Consider the following 18,540-nt stretch of genomic DNA (forward strand, 5'->3'; position numbering starts at 1 on the left):
GCGGACACCAGCAGGGACTCAGGACAACAGCCCTTAATTTGCCAAGTTTTATTTATAAGTGAATAAATATAAATATGTATTGCACACGTACACACATACATACCTATCTACATCATCCTTTCATGGGTGTACTGGAGTAAAGTTTTAAATTTTGCTTTTTTAATCCAAAAAGGTTATAAGTGTATAGCACTGCTAATATCTGAATTTCTAATGGTTATATATCGTGAGTGGGAAGAACGAGTACTAAGTCATGACAGTACCAGCGTTCATCTCTCTTATTTTCTCCTGTTGGTCCAGTTTGCCAGTGTTATGCGGGGTCATAATAATTACCCCGGTGCCACAAGTAAACTCCAGTGTTCTGTATCTGGCTCTCTAATTGTCCTAATCTTCTTTTCACTTCATAATATTAGAGGTCCCCATTCTCATTCTTCCAGCACGCGTACACTTTTCTCGAGGCAGTTATTAGCAATATTTTTTTAAACAATTTTAATAGATTTTTCCTGATCCTTTACCAATTATTTAACTATGATAATCCATGAGGTATACCTTAGGATAAATAAGAAATTAAGCTGACGCGGTTAGACCGGCTGCGAGAAGGTTGTCTCTTTAATACCAAAGATAGCCACCTCGAGCTTGACAACATCCTGTAGCAAAATAGCCATTCATTAAAATTACTTACGGAGCCTAATACCACTGGACGTCGAAGCAATTTAAATTCAATTAACCCGACATGAGAAGAAATGGACTTGCCTGACACATTTTATTTACTGGATGACTAAGGACGTCCCACCAACGAGAAAGTAGCATTCCGCAACTCGTCACGGTAGTTTTGCATGTAGAGAAAGGCGGCTGTGGATCTCTCTGATGAAGAGGTTTCACGGGGGTTAAAAAAGAATAATGCGAGCATAACTTGCCCTCAATACAATATATTCGCGATCAAACAAATCCCCTACTAACTTGAATGGATTTTGCTCACCGATATTATCATAATTGAAAAAAATGACGAAATAGAGAATGGAGTAGGGTAAACACAATTAGTCATGACAATGACTAATGCAATGTATGACAATGTGCTAGATTTCATGCTGTACACACATACTTCATCGCATTTCCCTTCGTAATGTTATCCCCATCAAATGAGAGATAAGAACAACCCCCCGTGGTGGCTTGCGGAATAGGATTTAGACGCAGATTTTTACGGGAGACTGCGCCTTTGGTGCTCGCGGTCCCCTTGAGAGTTGAAAATTAGAGACATCACACCGCGGGGTCGTCAGAGTGGAGAGAAGCAATTGCACCGGGGTCGGAGAGGGGCTTAAGGCCTGGGTCCCCCCTACCTAAGTCTCCCCTTTTCCCCATCACTCCGTCCCTCCTCAACCCCTCCCTCGACACAAACCGGCGCTGCCGTTAAAAGGCCGCACCGCGGGGCGGCGGTCGAGATAGTGATCAGACGGGCATAAAACATGTGTACGTACACACCGGGGGTCGGGGTGTGGGGCGGCTGAGAAATCGGATCCACGACCGCCGGCTGAAAGAAGGTCGTTAAGGAGGAAATGGAGTGTTTACCCGGGAGGGGGGTTCCCTGGCGCGGATCCTCCTTCTCCCGCCGTTCCGTAAACGTGGTTCACTGTATGATGGTGTCATGTAGGTCGAGATTTTGCAAAATGATGCACACCCCACATTTCGTCCGGAGAAGTCTTTTCGGGAAATTTATATTCATTTAACAGGGCGTGGGTGTGGGGACTTAACCGAACGCTATACGATTTGCGGACGTTCCGACTGATGCCCTTCATGGAACGGCGAAAATAATCAAAACATTACCCCAGGTTACGTTGAGTATCAAAATATGAGCTTCCCACACTTGCTGGAATTCGAATCCACAGGTTCACGGTAAGCTAAGCTAAGTGCGTAGAAGAAGGAGCTTGTACTATTTTTGACCATCACGACTAGATTGCCTCCCAGTCCCTACCCAAATATTAATAGTTCTTCGAGCTGTAATGAGCTGAAATCAGCCTGGATTTTTTGGGTGATTGTATTATTTTTCAGAATAATTCCATAGTTAATAGGGTAGTAACCTATGTATAAAATATAAAACAACAATATGATATTAAGGGAATGAATCGTTAGCATAATATCTGCCGGCTTTATCTTTCGCTAGAATTACTCATTCTCGATAATTTACTGAATAGTTTACGCATTAGCCGACTATAAAAACCATCCATAAAATATCTTTGAGTTGAGGAATTTAAAAAATGGTGTCATTTTACGCATAATATAATTTCACTCCATTTAACTTTCTACGAAGGCCAGTTATGGGCAAAAATATTTTCGTAGATTGTGGGCTGTTGTGAAGCATAATAACAAACCACAATGACTTTTACCTCAGAAGTTTTGCAGTCTCAAACTTCTTATGAAAAAATAAGTAGGTATACAGTCCATATTGGATACAGTCCCAAGATGACACGCCGAAATGTATGCTTCAATTTCGCAAGCCCGGGGCTCAGGTTATCAATCAATCTTCGCCTGCAATTTCAGAATGGGTTGAGTTTCAATATTTCCCAAAAATGCCAATTTTCCAAAATTGTACGATTCGCATTTAAATATTCTAAATTAGGGCATGGTAAATTCAGTGGGTAGAGCGCAAGGCTAACGATAGGAGGACCCGATGACACCTCTGGCTTGCTCAGCTTCATCCAAGGTAAGTGAATTTTCGCGTTCTAGGTCTCCTTAGGAAACCACTGGCGGCACTGGGAAAGGAACTGCGCCCCTTAAAAACCTGATGTGTAAATTTCACACCCCGTTGAGCTTAGTACTAGGTAAAATATGCCCTCGCCTATAAAATCCACCTTCGGATCGATTGCTGAGGTCTAACATCTTAATAAATTAACGCGGAAATTGCATATTAACGCTTCAATAAAGTGGAACCGATAGCTCTCTCAGTAACGAATCGAAATAACGTGTATTGCGGAGATTTTGATGGATAACGTTTCATATCATAAATTTGGATACCAGGAATAATTTTCCAATAATATTAATCATTTTATCTTGCCTATCTGCATAGAGCATCATCAGCATCATGATCGATAGGGGACCCCTTATTTTATCTAACCTCATAGATAAACGGTCTTGTTTCCTTGGAGCTGAGTAATTTTGATTGAGTAGAGGTTAAATCATATTAGTGTCACGCAGATATGGTTGATAAGGTAATTGTTTTCACGGAGTGTGCTTTACTTTCATTACGTGTGATAGCACGTTTTTTTCAGTCGCATGCCTGTTTAGAATTTGCCTCGAGAACTCTCTAAACGCAAAAAATTTTTGTACAATCGTTGATTAGGAGGTTTATCCGAGAATCAAAACTTGAGAGTAGGCCGACACCGATGGCTGCATGAATCTTCCTCCTTTCCACCCGAGCCGGTGTTCTTTTCTATCTCTTCTTCTCTTAAAATAATTCTCAATCCATAATTATTGCCTAATACCGATCTGAACCTATCTCAACCCCTCCACTACAACTTTAACAAGAATATCGAACTTTAAGAATAATCCAAATTTCCACAAACAACTCATGCTAAACTCCTATTAATATTAAAAACAAAATGGCAGAGGCGTTTCTCCCTTTTTCTTTATATTTTCCTCTTTTTAATTAAGTAACTCAAACATTCATTTACCTACTGTCTCTACTGTTGCGATAGCGTTCCTCGCATGAATTGCTATTCAAATACTTGAAGAGAATAATTAACTTTCGTTGGTAGGCTGCATTTCAGGATGATACGGCATAAACTCCTAACTATTGCTCTTTGCATTGATATACTATATACATGCATGTAAGATGCATTAGCGATACCAGATAGCTAGCTACATTTAGCTGCGGTAGTACCAAGAATGTAATGAATGGTATTTCACAATATTTCGTACAGCACACCGGAAAAGCTTTCGCCTTCTTTTCTCTTCACTATTTTCCTGTCGTACGTCCACTTTAAAAGTCACACGAGGAAACAAAAAAGGCGCGCAAAAAGAAACGCGTGCCGTCAAAAAGAGTCCCCTGTGAGAAGTTCAGACGGCTTTGAGGGAGGGAGTGATGGTGCGGGGGTGAGGATGGGGTACGGAGAAGAGAGGAGTGAGGGGGCGGGACGAATGCCTTATATATTGGTCCGATTGTCGCTTTCCTTCCAAGCGGAAGAATGGGCTCACACACACATACACATGAGCGCTGTCTCGCACAGGATGAAGCCTCGACCTTGGGAGGGAGGCCACCCCATTGCCGACTGGGAGAGGAGGAATGAGGGGGGAGGAGCTAGCTCCCTCCCATTCCAGTCGTCTTCCGACATTATTCCGCCCCTCGGCAACCAACCCCCTGCGAAGAAAAACACGCTTCCAACTTCCTGACCCCCGTAATCCTTGCATAAATGCATGCAGCGGAGTCCCATTCATTCCCTCACCCCGCCCTCCTTCCCCCTCTCCAGGACACCTGTGCCTCCGAGATAAAACGGCAATCGGGGCGTTAAACGCGATATATATGTTCAATTTGATTTTCCAGAAAGCTATAGCTTTTACATTTTTTTTATTTATTATCTTCCTGATTCTTTCCATCGACATATCCACAGGTTTACCATCTGTCAAACCAATCGAATTTTGCGAGCGAGAGTCGATTGAACAACGATATATTATTTCCTTTGCCTTTATTACCGTGACTTTGGACTCTCCCCGTTGGTTTGCCACCCATTATCTCTGCGAATATGGTTTGTCTTGAATCCTCCTATTAGCCAATATTTTGTGAACCAAAGTCATATAAAATTCGGGAAGTTTGATGCACAAACTCTTTACGAACCCCACTCGGGGAAAATGCGTGCATAATTGATTTGGTTAACTCCGTCGATTACAGTAAGACGAACTCGACTGCATCAATTTCATCGAGTGAAATATTGTATCGTGGAATGCTTTATGATGCGGGAAGGTTTCATGCCAGTGCGGTAATTTCTTTTGGTGGGGCTAAAAGTTAACTACGACACTCATGATGAGGCAAATCTGGTCCCACATTCGGAGACCAGGGAAATTGCAAGCTGAGCGAGTTATCGGCCATGTCTTTAAGCCGAAGAAAGTTGTTTCCTAGAGAATACCAGCGCAATAATCAATCGTTGATGGATTAGAAAACTAAGGATAGAACTTGCCTCAAATTATTCTCTTGAGTGCAAGAAATTCAAAAAAAGAAAAACCAAGAGCTTGAAGGCATCCTTTTGATGAGAGTGTTATTATTTTGGTCAAATGATCTGAAATCGTCGGAAATAATGAAGAAGGAAAATACTTTTTGCACAAGGAGAAAAAAAAGAGCAAATACTATTTCATCATGCCCGATGAAAGTTTTTAAGGAGTGAATATCGGTCCAAGTATCGGACATATGAGTATAACTACTCCTAACTGGCATTAGCCACAAAGTTGTGTTCATATTTCCAGGAAATTTTATGATTATTTAGAGAGATTTTAATATCAAAAGTTGGTAAAAAGTTATAATAGACTTGAAAATTCCATATTACAACCAAGTTCTCATTATTTTTTAATCTGTCTGCGTTTACATATATATATATATATATATATATATATATATATCTATTTCCATGTGAATGAATATTTGTTCGCCATATGGCGTGTTTTCGTGTTTGCATGTATGTATGCACTGTCTACCAAGAAGAAGGTTACGAAAATTCTCCAACAAAATCGTTCTATTTTATAGGAACAATTTCAGGCATATTACCATCGATCACCCATTAATAAAACAGCATTAAATTCGCCAAAAATGATTTTAAACTTATCTATCAAGTTAGGTGTCCTAGGGATGTGATTGGCAATTGATCGAAATAAACATTTCCTGAACGGCCCAACAGAAGACCTGAGCATACGCTGTTTGCAAACATAATCAAACGTGCCCCCAGGCGGTAAAACGTGGAAGTCGACAAAGTTTCGTTCAGGTTATTTTAAGCCCAAGAAAGACGCGGCTCTCAACGATAATTTGTTAATTAAGATCGTTTTGCTAATGAAATTAATTGGCCATAGAGAATTGGCGGCGATTACGCACATGCCTCCAGATCCATCCGTCGTGGGGAGGCAAGTAAACTCCCGCCGGCACTCAATTTATAATCGTTTACGTCCCCCGATATAACTCCCTTAACGCTCGCCACCCTCTTTCATCTGCCAGGAAATAAAATTTAAGATTCCCACCCCGGGAAAAAAACACGCGATATAAAACCGAGGGAAATAAACTGAAACCCTGAAACAAAAACAAGAGGGTCTCCGAGTCAAAATACGTAAGCGGTCGTCACCCTTCACGCCACAGTAGAAAAAAAAACAAACGGCATATAAAACATGGACTCTTCACGCGCAAAATAGTGCGTCCTTTTATTTAGAAAAAAAATAAGTACATGTTTATAAAAGAGGAGGACCAAGGGAAAGAGAGGAGGGCTAAGGACAAAAGACCCGGTGGAGATCGTGTGATTTACGCCCTCAGAGATCCCTTCCACTAAACCCGACCCACACCGCAAAAGGGGTCTCCTCCTTCCCGCCCTCCCTTTCCCCCTCAAACCACCTCCAGCCACACTCCACCGAGGGAAAAAAAGATAAAAAGTACCCACCAATTTTTAAAAAAACGGACGCGTCAAGCTCTTTGACTAACTGCCCAGCTCCACGTTCTCCGAGAGGGAGGGAAAGGCCTTTCTTTCTTCCTCTCCTACCCGCTCCGCGTTAGGTAGCGCGCACGTGCCGATTGGCTTTTCCGATCTTGGGGAAAAGGGGCAGGGGGGAGGGAATGAAAGGGGAGGAGCGCGTGAGGAATAGGTGTGCTGGGAGGGGGAGCAGGTGACGGATTCCACCTTATAAGGACCGACGAGGAGGAAGGGCGATCGCATTCCCCCGTGTTGACTGACGGCCTCTGGAGGAGAATCGGAAGCCGGGATCTAAAAGGGGGGGGGGTTAATCGCTTGTGCTCACCGAGCATCTCTTAACAGTTTTATCACGCACTTGAGACTCATGAGTCTTGTTAAGCGTTACCAGCTTCTTTATGATAGCAAGAAATGCTGGTCACGACACGCTTAGTACTCATTCGTACGAGCCTGCTTTTCGCACACTTAGTCAATTCCGCAATGTACGGTGGAGTCCTTAACTTAAAGAGATGTAGTGCATGACCGCCCGTACAACATTGTGCCATTCTCATCGCCGAATGACTGTCCACTAGGCACAATTTTTTTATTCCATGTATTTCATTTAAATTCCCTTAAAAAGATCATTAAATATCATTTATCGTATTTACCGGCGATCTCACGAAACGAGACTAACTGCTGGGAAGTATCGTAACTTAATAATAGCGAATATTTCCATAGTGGGCAGAGCAAAGAAGTCTTCGCAATACTAACTCGCTATACAACTACTAGGGTCACTGCTTGCAAGCATAATTAAACTCCATGGGGTTGACTGCAAGAATACTGCTCAGCTGTGGTCACTGTCGGCAAGAAAACATATTTACGAGAGAATAAAGGAGTTTTGGACGCCATAGGAGTTGTTAGGATCGTTACTTTTACCTTTGTGGGTTTGTGACAACTATAGTCTCTTTCATTCCAATAGAGCCTAAAAAATCAATTCACTCGAATAGCAATTTCTCTGATTCAATCTTAATATACACTATTACGCATTTCAATAATGGAAAAAAAATCTTTGGAGAATTATCGCCGAGTGAAAATTGTATGAAAAATAATAATGCAAATTAAATTATTATGACCACAACCTACAGGGTCATCGCGTTGTATTTACCGCTGAATTCGCGGCAAAATCATTTATAGTCATTTTAACCCATATTTCAGTAATTTTATGGAAAACTTTAAGGCTAATAGTTGGTGAATATAGTCTTCGTTCACACGTAACTATCGGAATTGCTTTCGGTGTGTCAGTAAAGGCTCCAGACTGGCTTACTCTCAAAACCCTGCGTTGATTCCTCTTAGATCTAACTACCTAGAGAATGCAAGCAGCAACGTCTTTCCCATTGAATCTGTGTCCCGCGATAATTCGTCACACTTCACGTCATGTTTCCCGTTAGCGTAACGCAGACGTCTGCCCGGAGCTCGGGCGGATAATGACAAGGCAGTCTAGACTTTCCCCGAGACAAGGGTTGCCCTTTGTGATCGCGGGCGTCCTTTTTCCGCCCATGGCCTTCGGGAGGGAGGCCTTGCTCGTTAAAAAACAATCCTCCCTTACCTTAGGTACCGTACTTAAATTACTTAAGTGTGGTCATTTACAGCTTTTTTTACCACTCTCTCCCCTTATATACCTGTATGAAGATCCGTTAAGTATGAACCCCTCCCTTTCCCTTCTTGCATAACTATCGGCACTCTTACTTATTTATCAAACATATACCAAAAAGAAAAAAAAACTTAGTTTTGACGAGAGCATTATTCACTTCGACTATCTACTAGTGACTTCAATTACGTACTATACTGCAAAAGGAACACTAACATGAAATATAACTATATTAGTTTATTTTATTGAGATAATAATAAACAATAGAGAGAAATGGAACAAAATTTCGGAACTATTTTAGCAGGAGGAAAATTTATTAAATCTGAAGTAGTGAGCATTTACATAATGTGTCATTTGGTCTTCAAGGATAATTAAAATTCATTTTCATAAAAATGGCAAAATAATGATATAAAATTCTTATAAATTAGTCCTCCTAGATCCCATTATTCTCGTAAAAAGACATATGTGAAATCTCACACTCCTCTCCCAAAAAGGCTTACGTTATAAAGACTGACCCTTATGCCCCACTCTCACGCGTTTGATTTCACTCAATCCCTTTAAGCAATACCCCCACAAAATGCTTTAGCGAATATTGCAATCGGAAATTCGTTCTTAATTATTATTAGTCTAACGAAGCAAGTTTATTAACGGATCAAAAGAATCCATTGCACAAAGACAATGTACTCTTATGGACTAATTACCAGGTAATTCTAACCCTTTCTTAAAATTTACACTGAACATCTAAACATCCGTAGTAAACCATTTTTCAGGTTTGTTTTTTTTCTTTTTTTCTTCATACCGTCAAAAACAACTATTGTTTCCTCTCTCATCATCGCTTGCCCCACATTCTCCCCACGATATCTAAGATTCAGTAACATTCCATCTCCACTCAATGTGCCGTACATGCGATTTCTCTAAATTCTTCGAATTTCGCCCAAAAACCTTCTCTCGTCTCCCGCAATGTACACCTTTGTTTGCATTCCTTTCCGTTCATTGTATTTTCCTCTTCTTTTTCCTCACACAAATACTTAAGAGCCTCCGCCGATGATCACGTTGCAAGGTCATAAGTGTCTTTAAACTGAGGGAAAAGAGATAATTAAAGATTTTATTGATCCTCAAATTTGTTTTCGAGCCAGAAAGTGGTCACAGGAGCGATAATCATATCAAGCGAATAGATTTTACAGGCAAGGAGTACATATAAGGAACCCATAGTAATACTACCTCGATCAAAAAGTTCCCGGAATAACCACCGTGTGGCGCTCCCATCGTTCCGATTTGAGTTCTGTTTTTTTTGTTAAATTGGTACATCTGTTGTTGATATTCCCTTTAAATCTTAGTGTCATAACTTGACATTTGCAAAAGTTACGTAGCCACGAGTACATCTATCTCTGTGTGTGTTGGCGATTTTTTACAATTGCAGAAATGGATTTAAATTTGCAACAACGAACTTGTATTAAATTTTGCGTAAAAAACGGATTTAGTGGCGCACGGACGTTGGAAATGTTGGAAAAGTGTTTCGGCAACGATTCTCTAAAAAAAACGGTCGTTTACCAGTGGCACGAGCGGTTCAGAAGTGGTCGTGAGTCAATCGAAGATGATGAACGCAGTGGCAGACCATCGACATCGAAAGTCGGTGAAAAAATTGATAAAGTAAAAGAAATGTTGGTCAATAACCGCAAATTAACCATCAGAGAAATAGCGGAGGACTTGAACATTGCCTATGGATCCGCCCAAGACATTGTGGTTAATGATTTGGGTTTCCGTCGTGTAGCAGCAAAGTTGGTGCCAAAAGACCTCAATTTCATGGAAAAAAGAGACCGTGTTGACGTCGCAAAAGACATGATTTGCGAGGCTGAATCCGATCCCACATTCATCAAAAGGATCATTACTGGAGACGAGACGTGGGTTTATGAGTACGACACGCAATCCAGACATCAGGCAAGTGAATGGCGTTCACCAAATGAGCCGAGACCAAAAAAACCACGTCGTTTTCAGTCAAAAAAGAAGGCAATGCTGACGGTTTTCATGGATTACAACGGTGTAGTGCATCATGAATTTTTGCCAGAAGGCCAGACAGTAAACAAAGAGTATTATTTGGGCGTTATGAGACGTTTGCGTGAAGCAATTCGCCGAAAGAGACCAGAAATGTGGGCAGAAAACTCGTGGATTTTGCACCACCGTCGCACAGTGCTATCATTATTCGTAATTTTTTGACGAAAAATGCAACAAATACCATCCAACAGCCACCGAATTCACCTGATTTGGCTCCCTGTGACTTCTTTCTGTTCAATCGAGTTAAAAAACCATTACGGGGAACGCGTTTTAGCAGCCGAGAGGAAGTAATGGAAAAATCGCAGGAAGCACTGATGGACATACCGAAAACGGAATATAAAAAATGTTTCGAGGATTGGATCAAGCGCTGGCATAAGTGTGTTGCAGTCGATGGGGATTACTTTGAAGGGGACAATATAGATTTAGATGAATAAACTTGTATTTTTAATTTTCTGAATAAATTCCGGGAAATTTTTGATCAAGGTAGTATATAAATAGCAAATCGCGGCCTCAGGGAGGGCGAAATACTTACGTGTGATCTGGGTTTGCAGCCCGTAACCGGTAGTACAAACGTCGGATCAAATTTCTAACTTTTATGAGCCACATTTTCCCACAACATAAGCTGTTAAATGAAACTTCGTGGCTTCATTTTAATAATGTTTCGTGTTTGTGATAAAATATACTCTTTAATGGGGTCCATGTTCCCTGAAGATGGACTCGGTATTCAGGAGGGAAATGCGAGAGGAAAGGGTGTCATTGGAGAGCCTTTACTTACTATGAAAGTTTTCAGTTATTAATTCTAATATCAAAAATTAACTCACCTAAAAATTTATTGTAGCCACAGTGGCTTTCTCAAGTGACTTCGCAGGAAGAGTTTCTTCTCGCTGCCTCCAGCGTCTTAAGGAGCGTAGATACGAAGGCACCTGTAATTGGTCGCTGATACGTTATGGAAATGTTGAACCACGCAATGTTCCATGCGCAGTCAATTTGGAAATCCACCTTGGTCCCTCCGATTCGCGGCTGAATCCTATGAGCAAAGATATAGGTTTATCAACCTTCATTTATGCTCTACTCTATTTTAAGTCACGTTCTAAGAGGGAACGCGTACCGGCATGCTGGAAAAATTATACCTTCATTTACGAGAAGAGCAGCACTAAGAATCTTCGAAAAGGGAAGAATGCCAGAGTTTTCTCGGGACACCGAGGGAGTTATTATGGCCTCACAATAAATTGGCAGACTGGACCATTAAGATAAAATAAGAGAGATAGATACCATCACTGATTCATTCAAGTATTCGTTCTTTCCTCGAATGATACATAACCATTACACAATAAGATAAAGCCAATTTTAATTCGTCAATTCTTAAAGCAAGCTTTAATGATTTAGTTGGGTCTATTATTTCATAATGTTAATGTATATGTTTATGAAAATGAGAAATAAATAAATACAAAAATATAAACATATATATTCATATTTATGGATAAACACCTATTTATGGATGAATGGCTGCACATAACCCGCCATAACACCCTCCACCACACGCCCTTGTGGCGACTTGCGGAGTAATATCAAGATGTAAATGTAAAAGAGGTATTTATAGTTGGATTAATTAATGTCAAACTTTTACAATCTGTAAATGCTTCGTAACTACGAAAATGGTGACATCCCAAAATCAATAGCTTTTGTTTCAGAGATTTCATTTGAAGCACCTCTTAATTTGACTCTCGCAAAATGTAAACCGAGGCGGCCTCGTGAGTTTGCAAACGTGATGTTTGACCGCCCCTTGCCCGCTCCTTTTCCCAACAAGGGGAGAATCACCCGTCTCCGCCCCCCCTTTCCTTCCCCTACGGCAAGATAAATAAGAGGGTAAAAAAAAAAGCCTTTTAATTGTTTCATTTTTCCGCCGACCGGGGACGACCACTTGCGGTTTCAACAGCGTGCTCCCCACCCCTCTTTCCCCTTCGATCCCTCACTCTCAGACCCCAAAGAAAAACGCGCTCGAAATCCCTTTAAAAAGAACTTTCCTCTTCGCTCCGACAAAAACTGCCTTTAATGGAAAAAGAAAACGTTTTCCTGCTGTGCTTCCCATCTTTTTTCTCCCCCACTCTTTCCCCCTTTCGTTCCCGGAGTTTCTTTTTATTTATGCATCATTTTTCGGCGAGAACCCCCCATATAAGTGAACGTTGGCCGCGCTGCGAGTAGAGGTGCGCGCGTTTGTGTGTGTGTATGTTTGACTGCATAAATCTGTCTGCGGCCGGGCGTCCATGCGCGCGCCGTTCTCCCGAATACTTTAATTTCTTTTTCGTCCATAGCGCCTTTCTCCCTCCCTTGCTATCCTCCCTCCTACGCCCCCTTGCGCAGGAGGAAAAAGGGCAGCTCGTTGATGCGCTCCGCGTAAAATCTCCCCAGAAATTCCTTGGGGAAAGTTTTTGGCTCATTTGCATGCGAGAAGAGGGACATGGAGGGGGAAGGAGGGAATGACACGGGGAATGAGAAGGGGGAAGGCGGTAAGAAATAAAGCTGTTGTCTGGCGCGGATCCGTTCATTAAGTCCTTAATTGTTTCCTTGGGATGGACGGGGTGTGTGGATTTTTTGAATGACCACGAAAACAAGCTGAGGAGACGTGGTCTCAAGAGTGAACCATGTTTACACACACCACGCAGGGTCCTCGAGGCTTCGTTAAACACGTTGTGGTTCATGTCAAGGGAAAGAGATTTGGGGCGCTCATTCATTCGGCAAGTGCGAGTATTCAATTCAAGGATCAAAATTCATTTCACCCCATTCAATTCCTTTCCCCAGAACGGCACCCTCGCCTATATCCAAATAAATATCAATTTTATGTATGTTTCTCATATACTGCCATTTGTCTTCCTGTGTTTTGTTTCAGTTGTCGTTCATTACACCTAACGAATTCAGGTCAGATAGGGGAATTTAATCTTCCAGAAAATAAGTACTCGCTACATGAACTTGCAACCGCTTGATAAATTAATCGCTGAGGGCCATACGCCAACACTCCGTGTATTCGAACGTAATTCGTGCACGTCTTGATCTACCCCGAGTCTCAAGGAATCAAGTGAATTTGCATATCCTCGAAGCATACTCGTGCAGGATCTTCTGATGAAAATAAGCGTTTTTCGGCGCCTTTCAAATCTAATTATCTAAGAAGACGCTGTTTATAATTGTTAATATAAAATTGAGAACTATTTATTGTTTGCTACGATTATTGTACATTACTTAAAGAGTCTCTACTACTCTAGTGCCGATGGGACACCAATTCATTTTTCACAAGGTATTTAGACCAATAGCAACGAGCTAGCCTAGCGGATTCAGTATCCGAATACGAACTAGAACGTGCCGAGTTCAAATCCCGGGTGACTTCTTTCGACACCGAACTCTAATACCAAATGGTTTGATTTTCTCGTTTTCCTGTCTTTGTAGGAAACCACAAGTGGCATAGAACAAGGAGTTGACCCTATACTCTATTAGTATGTGACTTTAACACGCTATAGCAATCAAATCTCCTTGAATCTTCGTACTAATTAATAGGACTGGTTACATTCCACTCCGATTGTTTACGTATGGGAACATTTAACACATGGGAAGTATTAATCTTAGTAACTACATGTGTACATGATGGTGCATGGTGACGCAAAATAGCACTGGATTAGTTTACACCATTCAATTAACAATGAAATGAAAGTTTGTTAATATACAGAATTAAGTGTAATTTATGCAGCATACGTAAAAGCCTCCCCTAATGACTACTAATACTCAAGTTTTGTTTACTTATTTTTACGTTAATGTGTCTTAATATTGTCTTAATGAATCGGAAAAGTGGTTTATGTATGCAGAATGATTGTTAAATATAATAAATACAATTCGGACTTCAAAACGTGTAAGAAATTAAAATGTTTCAATAAAAAATAACATCGAGTTAATTGCAATACTTCACCTTAATCACGGTGCCTGATGCAAAATATGCCCATAAAAAGAAATATTGTTATTTTTATTACCATAACAAGAAATATTGCTTTAATGTGACCAGGATATTACATTCATCCACGGAAACATTAAAGGGAAGAACTATCTGTGGAAATAAAAAGTGAGGAATTCGAGAAAATCCTGTTTACGCTGTCAGCGGCGACGGCGGAAGTGATTCCTCGACGATTTAGACTCGCGTGTATCAACTGCATCAGTCTCCCCTCACGCTTAACGGCTTCCTCTACTTCGCGAGAGAAATGGAGTTCCACTCCAAAAAGGAGAACGACCACGACGATACGACCAACCGTTTCACGTGCCACGTGATTTATCGCGGAATATAAACCGGTCAAAAAGTTGGCGGCTTCCGCCACCGGTGCGGGAGAAAGGTGGCCGCTCAAAATTCTCCCACCCAACTCACTGTCGCCCATACGTCGAGTCCGCCTCATCCGTCTCCACCTCCCAAACCCCCCGCCGAGGTGGAGGGGGGTTATTCAATCATCGCAACATTAACTGCTAAGCATTAAGTGAATGCCTCTATTATTCTGCCAATGGCGAGAGAGTGAGAAGGGGGCGACCCGACGATAAAAAGCATCTCGATTGCCATCTCACTCACCACCACATGATGGGGCGGACGTAAATCAATTGGAAAATGAAAAACAACGAATGGGGAGGGAGGAAAAAAACGAACCCCCGAAAGCGCATCATTAACTCGCCAAACAGATTGGCTTTTGAAAATTGACGGCGCTTGGGAGGGAAGCGTGAGGCGCAAAGGGGGAAGTTGGGCGGGGGGTGGTTTCAGGTAGGGGAGGGAATACTCGTACATCATCCGCGAAAAATATGACGAAAACCGATTAAATACTAACGCGCCACGTGCTCGGCGTAAATCAATGGAGGAGGCTCGTCATGGTGGGAGGGGGGAAGGAAAAAAAAGACAGACGACGGTGGGGATGCGCTGACCCGTTCGTTCGTTGATGGCGCTTTATGACGGCGGGCACACGACCCTTGTCACACGCGCGACCCGACCGTAAACCCTGCAAAAATTGACTCATGGTTCGTGGGAGGAGGTGGGGTGATTTAGGTAGTGGGAGTTTACGGCGGAAGTCCCGAGTTCGACGACCAGTTCAACGCTTTCGGGCTTAACACTCAAATCTTATCTCGAGTGTAGAGCACAATACTTTCCAGGTTTTCACGGGATATTTCATACCGGACGACCGGTTTCATCACACCGTTGATATCTTTAGGTACCAGAAGATGACACCTACGCAATAAAACCAGTCTGACTGCATTAAACGTTTCGTGAAAACGCCCGCTTCTATAAGGCTCAGTTTAACTGGAGGTTTTACCTCCGGTTCAAGCCTAAAGACAGGTTAATGGTCACTGTTTGGTTCAAACTGACCATCCAAGTGCTCTTAGATGGACTGAATACGCCTAGCTTGCTAACGAGAGTATGGTGGTCATCAGAATTGTTTATAAAATACGACCTAGTCATTAATCTCCATATTAAATAAAACACTCACAATAACAAACACGTAGATACAGCGAGTCATTTTAAAATTAGCCCCAAAATTCGCCGCGTAAATGTTTCCTTAAATCTGAAAATCCGATAAGTAACTTTTCTTTTCTGTCGGTGCTCAAGCCCGAGACCTCTAGCACCATAATGTTATTGATTTCCAAAAATCAATCTTTGATATGGAAAAAGTATCATTGTGAGAATGATATTGCAATTGACTTGCCGATGATTATCGGTTAAATATTTAATTATTTATATTGAGATCGATACGCGTATCGCCCGAATATTACGCTTCTTATATAAAATATATCGCCCATGCCGATAGCGTTTTATGAATTAACCCTTAAAATCAAGACATTGGACAAAATAATTTGCATTTACTTTGGCGAAAAAATTGTTAATTAGCAAGCAGCTTACATTTTGACATTATGAATCATAGATGTGCTTCAAGATACAAAAAATAGAATTATTCCTTCGACTATAACGTAAAATAGTCTCGATATTTTCTATGATGGTAAAAAGAAACTAAACATTTCCACCATAGAGATTTAATATTTCACGACCATGGTTTCGATGCTGCGCATTATCTTCAGGTGATTTCTGCTTCTGCTTATCGATATTTTCTGCTTTTACTTCATAAATCATTTTCATTGGTCGCGAAAATCGGTCTTTTTTTTTACAAAATTAGCCTCAGTCAAATTATGTTCGTATCAAATAAATTTACGACAAAATAAAATAAAATAATTCCATCTGACTTCTGGAAAGAAATAGCCGAAAATTCAAATATAATTTAATTAAAGTTTCAATTAAGCAGGTAATCTCGGGATTTGACAGGAAATTTTACCATCTTCATTAAAAGTTCTCCATGTGAAAGCAGGCTTGAGGAATTAAGCACAGCATTAAGCCATACCTCGTCCCGCGGGACATTTTATGTCAGAAATGAAACCGGTACCACTAATTTAAGAAAATACTTGCCAAAGACCAAGCGTAAAATAATCTAGGAATAGGTTCTAACTGACGTTCAACAAGGGTTTGCAGGGAAATCTCAACGAAACATGTTGAATGATTGGCTTAAAACATTGGAATACACGCTTATCACCGCTATCATCAGTCACCTGTCAATTCTGTTGATGGAGAAATATAGCGTGGAGCCCTTCCAGCCGTTCCTTTCTCTCCAATACACCCCCCACACTCCACATCCTCTCTCTCTTTCTCTCGTCACCCGCGATGGCAACGTCACGGAACCTAATAGGTAGCACACTCATCGACTTTCCGTAAGGTAGTAGGTTGGCTACCTATGCAAGGCACGGACGCTGTGTTGCCATTCGTTAAATTTACTGTATTTGAGCATACGAACTGTAATGGCCTCAGCTGTTGGAGCACTTATAAAAACGCAAGGCAAAAGGGCAGAATGGTAGGCTTCACATCGGACCAACACCGGCATTAAAATCGACTCTTGCACCACTCCGAAAACAGAGTTCTGGTGCCATTTCGTGTGCTATAGTTCGGTGCCTGATAGCGCCGCGGCATCCCTCGAATGCTTTGATCATCGTAAGAACAGGGAGGACTAGCTGGAACAAATTTACCTCCTTATTTAGGTGTAGTTTCTTGGAAATATGAGTTATATTTGGCCTGGGTGGGGAAAAAGTAATTCTACCTTCACATGCAAAAAATATTCTGGCATGTCGGTGTTTGTATCAGCTTGTGTAAAAGTACATACTTGTACTAACCTACGGAGATGTAATAATCCGCCTATGATGATATTTCTTTAATAGGTTTGTCTGCTCACTTTTTACTAGAAGACACTTTTAAAGAAGCCGTCTCATATCACGATTGAATATTTTCTCTTACTTGATCAGGTATTCCTCATTAAAAATCCCATTTTCTTTATCGGAATTCGTAATAAGGTATTCAAAGGGGGCCATCTATAAATCCATATCACTGAAAAAATATTGCCGCGAGACAGTTGAACGTTGAATTGCAGAAAAATACTGAAAACTCGAGCGAAACTAATTAGGTATTTGGTGTGAATGTAACATTGAAGTAACGGTTTTGTCGTTTAATTTTCTTTTAATTATAAATTGCACAATTGCTAACTTATGACCACATTAGGGTCATCATGTTTTACCGATTTTAGGGAACATTCTACGTTCATTCGTCATACTTTTTTAGCGCAGAGAAATCTCCGCAATTTGCATTTGTTACTTCCTCAGTCAACACGAAAAGATATTCAACGGCGCATTCGTCTGAATGTTGCATCCCTCTTGAGTACGAAGTACGGGTGAGCCAGGGTCTCATATCTGATTGGCTCGATGAATTTAGAAATTTGCCTTCTTATTTCCATCACACAACAGGCTACATTTTTTTTCGTTTGAAATTTTTGACAGATGCCGTCTAATGATAACTGGCGGTTCCTTTATGACGCATTACGTATGCCAGTTCAACATGATGGGGAGTCATTCGATACAAATACAGATAGTCATATGTTTTGAGGTTTCTTAAGGTTTCTCCTTGTTTTGGGGTCGCCTAATTTCCAAGAAGCGTTTGATTAGTTACGAGAATACTCTCATCTGCTCACAAATTCCGTAATGAAATCGGATTGGCTGAGAGCCCAGTGGATTGACCCCTGGCTTAGTTTTGATATGGGAACAGGATGCATATACTTAGTATTCACCTGAGCATGCTTCCGAGAGTACTCATATTATTACGGTGGCATGTGTTCAATA

The sequence above is a fragment of the Hetaerina americana genome, unplaced genomic scaffold (genome assembly GCF_022747635.1).
Source record: "Hetaerina americana unplaced genomic scaffold, ioHetAmer1.1.p SCAF_9, whole genome shotgun sequence".
NCBI classification, from domain to species: Eukaryota; Metazoa; Arthropoda; class Insecta; order Odonata; family Calopterygidae; genus Hetaerina; species Hetaerina americana.